Source organism: Berghia stephanieae, chromosome 4 (assembly GCF_034508935.2).
Source record: "Berghia stephanieae isolate SIO BIC M18660-M18661 chromosome 4, UCSD_Bste_1.3, whole genome shotgun sequence".
NCBI lineage: Eukaryota > Metazoa > Mollusca > Gastropoda > Nudibranchia > Aeolidiidae > Berghia > Berghia stephanieae.
The window spans coordinates 10,421,069-10,438,568 of record NC_088363.1 but is presented as its reverse complement, the minus strand read 5'-3'; the positions used below and the strand labels follow the sequence as shown (position 1 = coordinate 10,438,568).

Sequence of the window (17,500 nt, the reverse complement as noted above, 5' to 3'; positions counted from 1 at the left end):
AAATTGACCAATATCTTTGTTTGATTTCATGTTCATCAATATATTTGCTTTATTCAAAATTGACCAATATCTTTGTTTGATTTCATGTTCATCAATATATTTGCTTTATTCAAAATTGATCAATATCTTTAATCATTTCATATTGATCAATATATTTAATTATTTCATATTGATCAATATCTTCAAGGTATCTCAGATCCATGATCGTTTAAAAACCATAAAAGCAACAAAACTGCTCAACGCAAAGAAAATTTGGATATGAATAAATTAGAAATATGAACATTTATATACAGCATTTCCACTGGATTACCATGCTCAATGCGCTTTGCAATGTTTCATTAATTCCTACACCATGCCACATGGACTATTCTCATTTCTTTCAGTACCAGTCGGTTGGCATTTTTTTTTGTGTTGGCAAAAGCGCTCTTATTAATATCCGTCATTGCCTACAATCAGGTATTCATATATATATATATATATATATATATATATATATATATATATATAGAGAGAGAGAGAGAGAGAGAGAGAGAGAGAGAGAGAGAAAGAGAGAGAGAGAGAGAGAGAGAGAAAGAGAGAGAGAGAGAGAGAGAGAGAGAGAGAGAGAGATAGAGAAAAGAACATAACAGCACAGAGTATGGGGGAGGTGGGAGAGTTAGCAATTTCGTCTCGTAATCAGTTTTGTCACGATAGATCTAATTTCAGATCATTAATAGGGATTGTATAGAAAGATAGGGGAGATAAGCAATCATGAGCACAGCCTTACTTACCATGGCGTGACCTGAACACAACAACATCAGTTATCGATGACTACGGAAAATATTTATTTTCAAAGCAAGTAGCCTAACCCTCTGCTTACCAACTATAGGAAAATGGTCACATTCCTTACGATACAACCCGCATTTTTCTTATTCAAATTTCTCTTGTAAATCATAAACTTTAACCCTGTCCTTACCAACTATATAAAATCATCACATTCGTTACGATACAACCAACATTTTTCTTATTTAAATTTCCTTGTACAACATAATACTGAAAACTTATAAAGCGCTATAACTCCGAGACACCAGACTCTAAGCGCTTAGACATTTAAAGCAAATATACAGTGTGTTGTTGAGCATGTCTTGCTAAAGAAATTATTTATCGCAAGAACTTTACTGCTATTGTGTTTGAGTGATAAAAAATCTGTTTTTGTGTTAGTTGGGTGTGAAGTTTTGGGGAAAATCCTGAAAATGGCTGGTAATGAGAGTGCTAAAGCATTCTAGTGAAAATGTTGCTGCTTGAAGCTCGCAATAACGATGCGATGAGTATTGAAATGTAAGCTTCGATTCATTAAACGAAGACATATACTATGGACGTTTCGGGTTTCCCCTTTATCATCAAAACACGATGAATGAAACACACTCGTCCTTCGTGTTTCATTCATCGTGTATTGTTGATAAAGGGGAAACCTGAAACGTCCACAGTATCTTAATAAGGTGAAGCTTAAATTTAAATAATTATCGTTATTTTAAAATGCATTCTAGGAAACTAGAAAAAAAATATAGATTAAAATTTACTCGGAATTAATGAAACATCTGAGGAAGAACCTGGATACTTGACAACAAATACTTGTTAAAAAATAAATACCTAACAAATATGAACTTGAGAATATGTTTAGCACTAAACGTGTTCAAATCGCGGTACGTGGGGGTCCCAAGCTAACAGCAACTCTTAACATGTAGAACTTGACATAATGCCTATAGAAAGTTCGAAGATGACGTCACTCAGGTCTTTATTATTGTTTTTTTTTTTTGCCATGTTTATGACTAATGCTCACTAAACTGTATTAACCTGACTATAAACGTTCATGGATACACACAGTTTTGTGTGTTGGTCCGTTATACTTCCGGATGGCAATGTTATGAGCTTCTTAGCCAAGCGCATACTATCTATAAGGCGATATCACAATATAATGTTTTCGGACAGAGACAATGTTGTTACTCCTTTTTACTCTTTTTACCCCTCTTACTCATGAGTACGGTGATAGAATGTGAGTAAAAGAGCCTTTTCCAAGGACTCAACTATTCGCTGGCCAGAGCGAGATTCAAACTGTGAACTTTCCGGTCCCAATATGAGTTTCATACCACAAGGCCAGATTATAGCCACACATAAAATGTTACAGAAAATCTGTTATATCTGTAAAGCCTAATACTGGTTATGGAGCTGCTCTTTTTTTATATATACATCCTATTTCTATTGTATTTTTATCTTATTGTGTAAATTATAACACGTCTGTACAAAAAAATTCCTTTTTGGGATGCAATAAAGTATTATTTTTATTATTATTATTATTATTATTATTATTATTATTATTATATTATTATTATTATTATTATTATTATTATTATTATTATTATTATTATTATTATTATTTGTATTATTATTATTATTATTATTATTATTATTATTATTATTATTATTATTATATTATTATTATTATTATTATTATTATTATTATTATTATTATTATTATTATTATTATTATTATTATTTATTATTATTATTATTATTGTTATTATTATTATTATTATTATTGTTATTATTATTATTATTATTATTATTATTATTATTATTGTTATTATTATATTATTATTATTATTATTATTATTATTATTATTATTATTATTATTATTATTATCATTATTATTACCATTATTATTATTATGAATTTGTAGCACACCGTGTCAATATGAGATCAGATTGTAATATCACACAACTCCAATCTCCTTCGTGTGTTGTTCATTGTGAGAAGTGAAAGCTGTCAGATTGCAATATCAATGCCTTTGAATTTTTGGTTACAAAAACAAAAGCCCAGTCGATGAAATCCGTGTTATCTAAGGATTTATGTGTTTGATGTCTTGATATACTCATCCTGATTTCATAGTTTTTACACACACAGACACACACACACACACACACACACACACACACACACACACACACACACATATATATATATATATATATATATATATATATATATATATATATATATAGGGTGATCCCCAAAAAATCTGACACCATAAAAATGTTTATTATTCCCATATATGTCCACGAAACTCTTCAAATTTTGTAGATTGCAAGTTTAGTCTATGCAAACAAACACACACACACATAAAAAAAAAAAAACAACCCAAAAAATACACTCCTTCCAAATAAACCAAATAAAAAATAGCCCATACTATTCAGTGGTTTTACCGTCAATGCTCTATCAAAAACACCTGGCAAGTATATTTTATTACCGGCAATTGGATTCAATAGTCTGATGTCACGTCGCCCAGCAACGGCGGCCATCTTGATTATAAACAAAGAAAATCTGTACTTTTTATTCTTCATGCTGGCTAGAACTTTTCATATGTTTTGTGATCAGAATGTGTAAAAGTCAAAACATGATCAGATTTATAATGTTTTTTATTTTCATCTGGATACACTTTTATGCTTCTAGGAGAAATATTTCATAAGCATATCCGCCATTGTTCCGATAGTTTAGAACCAATTACTAAGTTACCATGCATCATTACGAGGGAAGTGACGTTACGACTGTTGAAGAGTATTCCGTCTTGCATCTTCCATTAGAGGAATAAGATTGTCACCGATTCTGTATTTTTTGTTATTTATGGCGTTTACATTGAGATCGTTTATTTACTTCATGTCCATTCTGGGATTTGGTGTATAATTGAACTTTATATGGCGTAATATCCACTAAATGTGCTCAAAGCGCTTTACAAGGGGTCCCTGGCCAACAGCAACATTTAACATGTAGGACGGGACATGCCGCCTGTTAGGCGATATTACAATTACTCGGATAAAGACAACGTTGTTAACGGCCAGGTACTCATTTTACACCTGAGTACGGTGAGAGAAAGTGAGTAAAGAGCCTTTTCCAAGGACTCAACTACGCGCCGAGCGCGAGGCTCGAACCCAGGACCTTCCGATCCGAAAGCGATTGCCATACCACAAGACCACATAGCCACAACTTACTTCAACGCTTTACGATTGGAGATGAGATGTTTCCCTAGCATGTTTTGTTAGAGAATAAAAGAAGAATAGATTTATCTGTTAAAGCCATAGATTTTTATCTAGCACTTTTGAAATCTTTGGTTTGTCTATACATTTACTTATATATCTACCAATTTATTTATCTATCTATCTATCTATCTATCTATCTATCTATCTATCTATCTATCTATCTATCTATCTATCTATCTATCTATCTATCTATCTATCTATCTATCTATCTATCTATCTATCTATCTATCTATCTATCTATCTATCTGTCTTGCAATCACACGTATACAAGTATTGCCACTCCCCTTTATCTGTACCCCGGTACCTGGATTAGAGCCACCATTCAGTCACCTCCCTTTGCTGGAACAGCACCACATTCATTCATCATCTATTCCTCACTTTCAGCGCTGCACTGTGCCTGACCCTTCATAATCCCTGTCTTTTGTCGATATAGCACCACTTGAAATATTTCCCTTGAGGACAAAAATACAAAAAAACAAAACAAAAAACCCCCCAAAAATACAATAAGAAAAAAACATTATAAAAGAGGAAAGACACAGCAACAAAAAACCCAACTGTATTTGAACTCTCTCTCTCTCTCTCTCTCTCTCTCTCTCCCTCTCTCTCTCTCTCTCCATCTCTCTCTCTTACTCACTCACTCTCTCTTTCTCTGTTTTTCTCTCACACTCTATCTCTCTCTCACTTCCTCCCCCCCCCCCTCTCTCTCTCCCGTTCTCTCTCTCTCTCTTTCTCCCACTTCCTCCCTCTCTCTCTATTTCTCTCTCTTTCTCTCTCCCTCTCTCTCTCTCTCTCTCTCTCTCTCTCTCTCTCTGTCTTTATACTTGCTTCTCTCTTCCCTAATTTCTCTCTATTTATTTTTCTCTTCATCGTCATTTTTATTTCTCTCTCTTACTCTCTTTCTGTCTAGTTCTCTCCTCTCCCGCTTCTCTCGCTCCTCTGTCTCTTATCTCTCTCTCCCTCTCTCTCTCTCTCTCTCTCTCACACACACACACACTCACACATACTCTCACACTCACACACACACTCACACAAACGCACAAACGCACAAACACACAAACAATCAGATATTATGTCGTGCTAACCTTTCTGTCTTGTCTCCAATACAAAACCGATCCTATTAAGATAATAATCTATTTATCTCCCCTTTCATTTCTGTCACATGCAGGGCGCATCTTGGAGATTTTCAAGTCTCAAAATCTAAGAATTAATGGTTTTGTTTGAGGGCATTGAACTCTTAATAGATTGAATGAACATGACGTCACTCAGCTCTTTATTTTTGGCTTTAGACCGCCAGATGAATGACTGGTTCTCAGTAAAGTCCCTGAGACATACTAAAAATGTTATAGGTTACACATAGCATTGTGTGCTTACGCGAAACAGTTGGAGGGAAGAACAGGTTAGTATTTTACCTAAATGGTGTGCATGAATTGCAAAACAAAACAAAACAAAAAAAAAATAGAAGCAAAAACAATAAAAATACAACAAACAAACCTGAAAAACATATACAAAAAAAAAAAAAAATAAAAAAAAACAAAAAAAAAAAAAAAAAAACACAACAAAACAACCAAACATTGTAAAAGAGGGTTGACACAACGACAACAAAAAAGAAACTCGGAATTTGAGCACTTTCTTGGATATTGCCTTCTATAAAAAGCTCAATTCTTTTTTTAATTTTTAAATTCATTTATTCCGTAGATTTAATCCATTTCTGATGGTCGTTGGTGTAGATACTTGTACTGGATTAAAAATTCTCGACCCTTCGAAATCCACCTCGTAAAATTCGTCTGAAAATTCCATGCATTCAAGGGGCTCATCTGTCTCCGTGACTCTCCAACTAATTTACATAATAATAATTTGCATAATCATTAGTGAAACAGCGCGTAAATCCGATCTGGTTGTTGTTGTTGGTGGTTTATTCTTCCCCTTGTTTTTATGTCCAGTGAATGGTCAGGGATTCGACAGGGGAATTAACCACTTCCGACTTTCCTGGGGTGATCGAAGCGTCTTGATGACCTTGACCTTGGTCGTAGTCTTCCTGTTGCCGGTAGCGCTTCAAGAGATGTAAATTTCCATTTTAATTTGAGGCCACGTGACTTCAAACTCACCTCGCTTAACCCCGTGGCCACTGAGAACGTTTCTCGACTTATAGATAGAACGAAGAGGACGTCACTCAGGTCTTTGTTATTGCTTTTTGCCACTCACGTTTATGAGTAAGTCTCACCAAACTGTATTAGCCAGACTATAAACGTTCTATCTATAGATAGTATGCGATTGGCTAAGAAGCTCATAACATTGCCATCCGGAAGTATAACGGACCAACACACAAAACTGTGTGTATCCATGAACGTTTATAGCCGGGTTAATACAGTTCAGTGAGCATTACTCATAAACGCGGATGGCAAAAAACAATAACAAAGACCTGAGTGACGTCATCTTCGAACTATCTATAGTCGGATTTCACTTATCACTAACAGGATTATAGATAATATGCGCTTGGCGAAGAAGCTCACAACATTGCCATCCGGATGTATAACGGGCCAACACACAAAAGCTATGTGTAACCTTGAACGTTTATTATTTCGTTAATACAGTTTAGTGAGAAGTACTCATAAACGCGGATGGCGAAAAGCAATAACAAAGACCTGAGTGACGTCAACTTCATACTATATCTATAGATAGATCAAAGTTGACGTCATTCCGGCCTCCGTGGCCTTGGCATTCCATGAAGGAATATCAATAATTCATCAAAATGGATATCGGATCTCAACAGGAATCACCCATGTTGTCCAAGTGACGAAGTTGGGGGTTAAAAATCTTTCCCAATGAAAAAATATGAAAATGTCTGAAGCGGGGCTTGAACCCGGGACCTTCCGGATCACAGTGCAATGCCTTAACCACTCGGCCACTTCGTCCAAAGTACAGGTCAAGGTACAGCTGCTAAAAATAAAAACCTTGAAAGAAAATCCGAAACGGAATTCTGGGAGGCCAGCAGTTCCTGCTTGATTAAAAGGGGACGTAATCCAATAAGTTCTTGTCGAGTCCAAACGAGGTTATCGTACCTTGTCGAACCATGACCTCTTTGATCGAGCTACGCTTTTCGTAATTGTTGACGTTTGAGTAAAATACTCACCAGCTATGCCCGTTAGATCAATCGCATCGAGACACAAACATAATATTATGATGTGTTACTATTGATGCTAAGCGTTTTGGTAAAATACTCACATCATCCACCAGCCGGATATGACGTAGCAGCAAAATAAAACTGTGTGTAACCTTTAACGTTCATAGTCTGATTAATATAATTTAGTGAGAAGTAATCACCAAAATAGCTGTCTAAAAACAAAGACAAACGCTGAGTGACGTCACTTTCGTTCCTTCTATATTATAGATAGTGTGCGCTTGCCTAAGAAGCTCAAAACATTGCCATCCGGAAGTATAATGGACCATCACACAAAACTATGTGTAACCATAAACGTTTATAGTCTGCTTATTACCGTTTAGTGAGATTTACTCATAAACGTGGATAGCAAATAAACAATAACAAAGACCTGAGTGACGTCAACTTCGTTCTATCTATGAGTGTATACTCGATGTATTGAAAGAATAGACCAAGAACTTATCATTCAACTAATGGTACAAAAACAACAAAAGAGAGATAGATGAAGTCAACTTCAATCTTTATATATGAGGAACTCGACATATCGTCTCAGTTAACCAATCAACCCTGAGTGTAAGAAAAAAAAGGGTGTTTTGGGGCAAAGTTTCATTCATTCTACAATATAAAAATAAAAGGAATTCGATATGACGTCCCAGTCAGTCAATGAATCCATAAGTGTTTAAAAAAAACCAAACATCTTTTATTGTAAAGGATTTAAAGATGGAGGGGGTCCCGTTAGCTCAGTTGATAGAGCACTAGCACTCGTCTCACACGCAAATGGGCTGAGATCAATCCCAGGTCCAGTAGAGATTTTTCTGACCCTGTAAAAAGGTAGAAAATAAAATTATCAAAAAATGACAATCTAGTTTTACATTTAAAACTATACCTGAAAAGGTAAGACAAAGGAATTGGTTTAAATAGAAAACAGATGAAAATTCCACGAGCACACCATCAGTGTAAAATAAAATGGTCTCTTCCAGACACAAGCACACGTCCCGACTAAGAGGAACATGCTCAAATGTTTAGAATTCTTGACCTTCTAAACCAAAAATATAATAAATGAATAAATTTTAAAAATATATACTTATACACAGCTCCAATTTTCTCCTAATCTGTTCAATGGCATTTTGCATGACAATGGTGACAGGAACATTATATAAGAAAATTAAATGCACCAATTGTACATGATCTATAAAGTTATGCTGATACCAATAGGGAGATGATTTACAAGGAAAATATATCGTCTTCCAAAACTATAGCTCTATACATCTGACTGTTTCCCTCCAAGGTAAGGCAGACTCCGACCAGGACCAGGACAAAACCAAGTAAGTACATTCAAAGACAAAGACAGAGAGCAAATTGGAAAACAGACAGAGGGTGATAGAAAGACATAGAACGTGCATGGAAAAGGGAGGGGGTGGGGGTGGGGAGGGGGAGGGAGGGGACAAAAGACCCTACCCAGATTTTCAGGTTTGTTCCTGGTCTAGTGAATTCTCATTGATAGTGCTCGTGGTAACAAATTATCCCATTGATGAAACAATTCAATGAATACAACTCACAACTCGCTTGATTTTGGTGACCATCGACTCGTATGATGACGTAATTATGTCAGGCTATAAGTTTATGGAGGCTTCGGATGCTCTGAGTGATAAATCTTTAGTGCATGCATTATCTCCCGAATTCAGTTCCTTGGGTAATTGGATTCAATAGTCTGATGTCACGTCGCCCAGCAACGGCGACCATCGTGGTTCTAAACAAAGAAAATCTGTACTTTTTATTCGTCATGCTGGTTAGAACTTTTCATATTTTATGTGATCAGAATTTATAAAAGTCAAAACATGATACTTATAATGTTTTTCTCCTCTGGATACACGTCTATGCTCGTCGGAGAAGTATTTCATGAGGGCGTCCGCCATTGTTCCGATGGTTTAGGGCCAGTTGCTAAGTCACCATGCGTCATTACGAGGGATGTGACGTCATGACTGTTGAAGCCAATTAAGCCGTTGAATCCCCTATAACCCATTCACCATTACCGTAATTATTACCCCTCGATTCATTAGTTATCGTTGCTTCCCATCAGCTAATACCGTTAAAGCATCCCAGTCAACGATGAGATGGTCTCCAGCATTGGAAAAAATACTCCTTCAGCGCCATTAGTCCCATAGAGCTCGAGACCAAGTCCTTTTCTATAGAGTGAATTTGAAAATAGCAATTGCTTAAGTAGTATTGAAAGTTACTTTTGGTTTTTCTTTTTCTTTTCGTTTCTTAACCGCCAAAAATCCATTATTTCAATCGAAGTGATTACATAATTCATTTACAACTATTATCAACCATTGTGCCTTTTATATAGCGCAATATCCACTAAACGTGCTCAAAGCACTTTACAAGTGGTCCCTCGCCAACAGTAACACTTAACATGTAGGACGAGACATGACGCCTATTAGGCGATATTACAATTTTTTCAGACATAGACAATGCTGTTAACGACCAAGTACTCATTTTACAACTGAGTCCGGTGATAGAATGTGAGTAAGGAGCCTTTTCCCAGGACCTTCCGACCCGAGAGCGAGTGTAATGCCACTAGACCACACAGCCGCACAACTAGTACAAACTCTCAAACACATAATCACTCTACACAAGTATAAATGCTCATTACTTTACGATACTTTAGATATTATTGTTGTTGTCCATTTGCAAAGCCAATGTTCCAAGTCCAAATCAACGATGAACAATTTATAAAGTTATTCTCAATAATTCCTTTTAAAAATTAATTCACCCAAAAACCTGTAAACTCATCCAGAGTGATAATATTTATAATGACATCTCTTATCAACTATTATATCGATTATTTTACACAGCGATTAATATTCTACGATACTTTAGCCATTGCTGCTCATGCTGCCCTTCAGCAAATATACATTTACAGTTTCCCTTTCCCAATCAAGACTGAAATCATCATTGCTGACCGCCAGGATGGGTCAAAGCCCTCTCATCTCATTCCATTACTAACGTCCATCTGTCCATCCGTCTCCGACTGATCTCACAGGAATTGCCTCCGTAATCGGAGCCATTAGTAGGCATCCGTCACCATCACTTCCGGTCAATTGACACGCCCACTTCCGGTTGCGAGGAGTCTGAGTGGAATATCGTGTCGAGGTGTCGATGTTATTGTCTGGCCTTAGCCCGTTAACGACGTCACTTTACAGTCGTAGCCCCAAGCTGTCTGCACTTCTGTTTTGTTTCGTTTTCACAGAAAAACAAAGGCTGTATGTAACATTCCTTAGGTCAGAAAAAAATTGTGGTGCGGACAATTGTGTCAATAATGATGAGAAATAATATAGAGTTGGAGATGTGCCAGATGAAAATAGGAGGAAAAAATATCACGTTGTCAGAGCCAAACGTGGAACTTAACTAACACGGCACCCTCCGCCTGGCCGAGAGAGATAGATAGACAGAGAGATGGATAGATAGATAGATAGATAGATAGATAGATAGATAGATAGATAGAGAGAGATAGATAGATAGATAGATAGATGGATAGATAGATAGATAGATAGATAGATAGATACATGGGGGCTCGAATCCGCAACCTTACTGGCACGACAACTCCGCCTGGCCGGAGAGATCGTGACTCTACCGTATGAGCTATCCACGACCCCAGATTGTCCGCTTCATAATATTTATGAACTAAGGAATTTTAGTGAGACGCATTGAGAATGGTGAAACCGAGGAGCTTTGCTCTACAATGGCCGAATAGATAACAAAATTATAATACTCATTTTAAATTTTAAAGTTTCGATTTAAACCAAAGAGCACACAACACAATCCAAGGGTAAATATTAAGCTTCTAGGCGATGTGGTCTTGTGGTATGGCACTGACCGCCGGATCGAAGGTCCTGGATTCGAGTCCCGCTCTGAATGAGGCATAGTTGAGTCCTTAGAAAAAGCTCTTTACTCACCGTACTTAGGAGTAAAATGAGTACTTTGGCGTTATCGGCGTTGTCACTGTCAGATAAAAATTGTAATATCGCCTAACGGGCGTCATCATGTCTCTTCTTACATATTTTTTGTTGCTGTTGTCAGGGATCCCTTGTAAAGCCATTTGAGCACGTTTTAGGGAATATTGCTCTATATAAAAACTTAAGTTAAAAAAAAATTAAAATGGTCTGTTGGAATTATAATCGAATCATTGTGAGACGCATTGAGCATGGTGAAACCGTGGAGCTTAGCTCTACAATGACCGAATAGATATTGCTTTCATTTCTTTGTATTTATTATGTGCCCAATAACACGGCGAGCTTGCGAGTATGTTATATTGCACGATGAAAATATCACGAGTTTACTAAATACAAAGAAATGAAAGGATACATTTTTTTTCTACAAGTAATATTATTAGATATTTTGTAATTAAATGGTATGGTATTCATAATTTGTATCTTTCTCCATCTGCTTAAATGACAATTTGGCCCAAAACTAAAAACGTTGGATTTGTATTCATACGCACCAAATAATTATTTATAATTACCAATCAGCTGTCTTTTACATCTAATTTCACACCAATAAAATGTGCGGCAATATTCTGCAATCGCTGAATTTAAAAAAAAAGCATTATTCAACGACGTATTTACTAAAAAATGATAGGGTTTTCCAATGAGAGTGGCGGAAGAATACTTATTTTGAATTTTCAAGTTTCGCATTGAAAACAAAGAGCACACAAAATAAGCCAAAGTAAATACTAATATTCTAGGAGCTGTGGGGAGTAAATTAATCTCCCGTCTTTTTGGATTTCAAATAATGTAATAGGGTTCAACAGTCTGAAGTCACGTGCGCCTAGCAACCAATCGGCTGCCTCGAAACAAAGAAAGTCGTTATTCTTCATGTTGGCTTAACATTTTCCAATCATCATGCGATCAGATTATTTTATATAAAGTCAAAACATGACTAGATTTAATGATATTCTTTTCTGGATGCACTTTTATGCTCGTCGAAGAATTTATTCATAAGAGCGTTGACGGAGATATTGGCGTCCGCCATTGTTTCTGAAAGTTTAGAGCCAGTTAACACGCGTCGATAAGATGGAAGTGACGTCACAACTTTTGAGACCTACAGCAGATTCAACCATGTTTGTTGTCAGTTGAGGACGAATTTTGGGTTTTAAGTTCCATATTTGAACTTCATTTTTTTTTTAGGTTATGACATTCGGGGTTTTTTTTAGACCACATAACAATCGTGTTGTCTTTCCTGAAGTGTGAAAAAAAGAAAGCACGAAATTGATCTCACTCAGTTCTTCCCAACTGTGTTTACACAACCATTGTTGGTGATTAGTATTCACTAAATTATGTAAATCAAAACAAAAACGTTTAGGGTTACCGTTGTTTTAGTGTGTTGCTACGTTATATCCGACTCAGATGCTGTGAGTATTTTACCTAAACGCAGAGCATCAATAAGACTGAGAAAGGAAAACGTCACCCAAATATCCATTTGTATTGCATTCCTTTCCATTGACGATATTAAATATGGGGTTTTGTCCCTTTCCAAATACAGATATTATTAATTGTCGTCGTATTCGTAGTCGTCGTCATCGACGTTGTTGACTTTGTTGCTGGTTTTGTTCTTTTGTATACTTCTTCTTCTTCTTCTTCTTCTTCTTCTTCTTCTTCTTCTTCTTCTTCTTCTTCTTCTTCTTCTTCTTCTTCTTCTCTCATCTTCATCTCTCTCTCTTCTCCCTCCTCTTCCACCACCACCACCACCACCACCACCACCACCACCACCACTGCCACCAGTACCACCTTCAATAACTCTTCCTCCTTCTCCTCCTTCTATCATTCACATCCTATTCATTGTCATCTCCTCGGCACCCCCACCTTCTATCTCCTTCATTCTGTTCTTTACGTTCAGCATAGAATAATTCCAGAACATAAAATAGAAACAGCTGAAAGTAACATTCTCATTACTTGATTGCCAAGCAAACATTTTTCAATAAATCTCCGTACCCACTCTAGTACCCCCCCCCCTTTCTCTCTCTACCCCCTCCCCTTCCTTTCCCCTCCCACCTCCCTTCCGATTCTCGGTCATTTAATCTATCCTTCCTTTGACTTTTAATAAAATGGTCTTGTATTGTCAAATGTGGAATTTGTGCTGGCTTAATTTGCATATCGATCCGAGCGTCTCAGCCAATGCAATCTACCCTGGTTGCCTGGCAACGATGATTTGTTTAGCCCCGTAATTGTGGCTTTGAGTCAGTGTCGCATCTTATTCTTGTTGTCATGAAATAAAATGTAGTCGGTGGCAGGGCTGGATGACGATGATATCAAAGCTGACACTTGAGTTTTTCTATAGATAGTTCGAAGATGACGTCACTCAGGTCTTTGTTATTGTTATTATTTGCCATCCACGTTTATGAGTATTTCTCACTGAACTCTATTAACCTGACTATAACCATTCATGGATAATAATAATAATAATAATAATAATGCTGAAAACTTATATAGCGCTATAACTCCGAGACACCAGACTCTAAGCGCTTAAATTACAAATTACTTTGGCTGAAACATACTCATTCACACACACAAGCACACACACACACATACACACACACAACACAACACACAACACAAACCAAACCTATCTTGCTTCTCATACCATCTACTAAAATCGAAACAAATATGTTTTAAGCGAACGTTTAAAAATAGACAAAGATTCTTTTTTACGAATGCTCTGCGGTAAGGCGTTCCAAATAGAGGGTCCGAAATGAGAAAAGGATCTCATTCCAGCATTTTTCCGAATTCGAGGGACAACTAGTTTTGTGGAATCACTGGCCGAACGTAAGGGCGGGGTTTTGAATATCTTTCAATTAGTTCTGAAAGGTAGGAAGGGGCAGTACCTTCAAGACAACGATACACTAAAACACAAGCTTTGAATTTAATTCTTTTCTCAACAGGCAGCCAATGCAGGTCATGAAGTAGAGGTCCGGCAGAGTCGCACCTACGCTTCATAAATACTAGTCTGGCAGCGCTGTTTTGGACAATCTGAAGACGTTTCAGATTGTATTGCGAAACGCCAAACAACAGAGCATTACAATAATCCAATTTCGATAGTACGAGGGACACAACCAGGTGCTTGGTCACATCCTCAGATATGAACCGTCTAATGGAAGCAATCTTTTTTAGTTGGAAAAAGAGAGATCTAACCAAATTATTAACCTGATGCTCCATCGACAGTCCAGAGTCTAAGAATGTGCCAAGGTTTTTCACTTTGTCAACAATTTGAATAGAGGCATCCCCCAACTTCAAATCTGTTTCACTTTTCCACTTCCTGTTCATGGATACACACAGTTTTGTGTGTTGGTCCGTTATACTTCCGGATGGCAATGTTATGAGCTTCTAAGCCAAGCGCATACTATCTATAAAGCAATATCCTCTAAAGGTGCTCAAATCGCTTTACGGGGGATCCCTAGCTAACAGCAACAACATTTAACATGTAGGACGAGACATGACGACTGTAAGGCGAAATTACATTTTGTTTTTCGGACAGAGACAAGGGTGTTTACGGTAAGGTACTCATTTTACTCCTGAGTACGATGAGAGAATGTGATTAAAGAGCCTTTTACGAGTAATCAATTATGTGCCGCTCAGAGCGGGATTCGAACCCAGGACCGTCTGATATGAAGGCGAGTGTCAAATCATAATAGCACATAGCCGCTTATCTTTAGGGCTGGTGAGACACTTTTCACTATTCACTCTCGACTTAGGTAAAAATAAGTATCTAATCTACTATATTTATTATTACGCCCTTTTGCAATGGCGCCATAAGATCCCGTCGCCTAGGCATCCCGTGTATTTATTTAGCGCCTAGCTCTAATTAAAATTGCTCACTGGCGCTTAAATCAACATCATGCATTTAGATAAGGTGAATATGCATGAAAAAAAGAGTAAAATATGCAAAACAATATGCAAATTACTAATCCTAAAAATCGCAAGCATGTTAAATAAAACATTGAAAGATAAAGTTAAAATTCAACTCGTACATATATTAAAAGTAAACAAAAGTGACACGAGCGTTACGCGTGGATACACAGATACATACATTATTACATTATAGTTCAGGATACATGTTAAGTAAGAACTTTAAATTTAAATTTTAAAATGGCTTGAGTTCACAAAGTTCACAAACTTAGGGCTAGCGACTTGCAGTAAAGTGTTCAGCAACTTGCTAATCGAAGAACGATATATATTGTATTGCCTTTGCAGCAGACCCTCAAATGACTGCGCATGAGCAACAACAACAACAACAACAACAACAACAACTACTACTACTACTACTACTACTACTACTACTACTACTACTACTACTACTACTGCTGTTATTACTACAACAACAACAACAACAACAACAACTACTACTACTATTACTACTACTACTACTACTACTACTACTACTACTACTACTACTACTACTACTACTACTACTACTGAGCTATTGCTACTATACTACTACTACTACTACTACTACTACTAACTACTACTACTACTGACTACTACTACTACTCACTACTACTACTACTACTACTATTTCTACTACTACTACTACAACATACTACTACTACTACTACTAGTAACTACTACTACTACTACTATACTACTACTACTACTACTACTACTACTATACTACTACTACTACTACTACTACTACTACTACTACTACTACTACTACTATACTACTACTACTACTACTACTCTACTACTACTACTACTACTACTACTACTATCTACTACTACTACTACTACTATACTACTACTATATACTCTCACATATAATAATTAATAATAATAATATAATAATCATCAATCATCATCATCATCATCATCATCATCATCATCATCATCATCATCATCATATCATATATCATCATCACATCATCACATCATCATCATCATCATCATCATCATCATCATCATCATCATCATCATCATCATCATCATCATCATTATTTATTACTGATATCACCATCATCACCAGTATTATCGTCCAAAGGTGTGTCATACCATATGACCAGGAATTCGTTTTGCAAAGAAAACAACTTTCTTGACTCATATTTCAACTATGACATAGAATGGAAGGCTTCGACGTCAAAATAACGATATTGAGCTTTTAACTCTCTCCTTACCAGCTATTTTTAGAATTTCCCCCAAAATATTCACACCCACACAGCATAAAAATAGACTTTTCTTACTCAAAATGGTAACAAGTGAGTTATACAACACAGTGTTTAGTATCTATAGCTGTAATCAAAGCATTTCTTTACATTTTGTGACGTACACGAGAAATCAGAATGAGAAAATTGTCGTTACATTGTAACGATTTTCCTATGGGTGGTAAGGAGAGGGTTAAATAGAGCATTACCATCATCATTGCCTTTTTTCACCCTGGGTTAGGATATAGGCCACAGACAAACAGTTTCCATCCTTCTCTATCATCATCATCATCATCATCATCATTGCCATTTTCTCCCTGGGTCAGGGTATAGGCCACAGACAAACAGTTTCCATCCTTCTCTATCATCATCATCATCATTGCCTTTTTCACCCCCGGGTCAGGGTATAGGCCACAGACAAACAGTTTCCATCCTTCTCTATCATCATCATCATCATTGCCTTTTCTCCTGGGTCAGGTATAGGCCACAACAACAGTTTCCATCCTTCACTATCATCATCATCATCATCATTGCCTTTTTCACCCTGGGTCAGGGTATAGGCCACAGACAAACAGTTTCCATCCTTCTCTATCATCATCATCATCATTGCCTTTTTCACCCCGGGTCAGGGTATAGGCCACAGACAAACAGTTTCCATCCTTCTCTATCTCCATCATCATCATCATCATTGCCTTTTTCACCCTGGGTCAGGGTATAGGCCACAGACAAACAGTTTCCATCCTTCTCTATCATCATCATAATCATTGCCTTTTTCACCCTGGGTCAGGGTATAGGCCACAGACAAACAGTTTCCATCCTTCTCTATCTCCATCATCATCATCATCATTGCCTTTTTCACCCTGGGTCAGGGTATAGGCCACAGACAAACAGTTTCCATCCTTCTCTATCATCATCATCATCATTGCCTTTTTCACCCCGGGTCAGGGTATAGGCCACAGACAAACAATTTCCATCCTTCTCTATCTCCATCATCATCATCATCATTGCCTTTTTCACCCCGGGTCAGGGTATCGGCCACAGACAAACAATTTCCATCCCTCTCTATCGTGAGCTAACTT

The 17,500-nt window shown here is 36.9% G+C and overlaps 1 protein-coding gene across 2 annotated transcripts in view; it reads left to right on the top strand.

Annotated features, from left to right (window-relative positions):
* LOC144970010 (short transient receptor potential channel 4-like) overlaps positions 1–17,500 on the top strand; it is a 506,392-nt gene that overhangs the window by 111,071 nt on the left and 377,821 nt on the right. The window lies entirely within an intron of this gene.